We start from the raw sequence: 1,352 nt of genomic DNA on the forward strand, positions 1-1,352 counted from the left end.
CCAGTGGTTATCTTAACTACTTTGAACTGAGACTGGTGATTTGGAGAATATTATTCTAAGACCTTCTCACATCCCAAACCTACAACTAATTTACAGTTTCCCAAAGGACCCCTGTCTCCCTCTTCATCCATTCTTCATTTTTATTGTTTTTATTGAATATAGAGTTGGGCTTTTGTTGTTATATTACATATATATTTCTTGAAGACAGAGACTTTGATGGAGTATACTATCTAAAGAGATGCTCTCTGTTTAGCAATCCTGTCATATGTCATATGGCAGTTTTATTTTTGCTCCCTTTCCAAAGTGCTTCTGGATGATGGTCCAGTGTTTTTCTGGTGATCTTTGCTTGAAATAACAGTGCTATCTGTCTAAAGAGGACTCTATCTCTCCAAGTTCAATAGTGTCCCCTTTCCTCTTTCCTTCTCAATCTATCTCTCACACACAGTTGATGATGGGATTGTGTGACTCCTTGGATTTATCCGTCTTTTGAGAACTATGAATTCAATGCTTTCATTTTACAGATGAGGAAACTGAGTCCCAGAGAAGGAAAGTAACTTGCCTAAAGCCATAAAGCAATTAAGTGGTAGAGTTATGACTAGAGCCCAGGACTTTTAACTCTTGGTGCTCTATAACATCAAGATGTCTCTTTCAGTCTGGGAAGAAGATCCAGCCCCTTTCAAACTTCCCCAGGACACTGGTGCAAGATGATGCGGTCTTCTGTCCTCAGCTTCCCTGGTCCCTCTGGGCATCTCCGATCATCTCTAAGACTAAAAGACAATACAAAATGAGCTGACGAAAGGCGAGTAGAGGAGCAGCTGTAGAGGCGGTGTGTACATGTGAGAAGTTTGTGAAAAGAGGCTAGAGAAAAGGAAAGGAAGGAGAGGCTGCCGGCTGCTAACACCTGGTGAGCCAAAACCGCCAGGTGCCTTCTTTGCTAATGGCATCTCCAATTCAGTCCACCTTATCAGGACTATCTGAAAGGTACCTCTGTCTAAATTCACCTGATGAAAACAGGGTCACGAATGTCAGCTCAGTTCTAAGCTTCTGTTGTAGATGGAGTCTCAGTGTGTCAGGAAGTGAGCGTCTCTTTTGCCTTAAGTCACATTTGCCTCAACAATTTGTCTCAACAATCATAATTTAAGGCAAAGTCTGAAAGTGGCTCTTTATGGCTTTTCTTTCCTTTAAGAAGAAACCTATAATTGTCAGCAAACAGGATTAGGCTTTCTCTTGGTTGCTGGCCATATCTAAAGGATGAATGCCTTAGAAAAGAATTCCCAGTTTGGAAGATTTTTGAACTCTTGGTCAATCACTTTCTACAGATCTTGTTAAATGACTTACCAGATGCAAGTCAT

General features: G+C 41.0%; 1 pseudogene; it reads right to left on the minus strand.

The window, feature by feature from the left end:
* LOC141552869 (protein Abitram pseudogene) overlaps window positions 1–1,352 on the minus strand; it is a 30,322-nt pseudogene extending 28,970 nt beyond the window's left edge.

Source organism: Sminthopsis crassicaudata, chromosome 2 (genome assembly GCF_048593235.1).
Source record: "Sminthopsis crassicaudata isolate SCR6 chromosome 2, ASM4859323v1, whole genome shotgun sequence".
Lineage (NCBI taxonomy): Eukaryota > Metazoa > Chordata > Mammalia > Dasyuromorphia > Dasyuridae > Sminthopsis > Sminthopsis crassicaudata.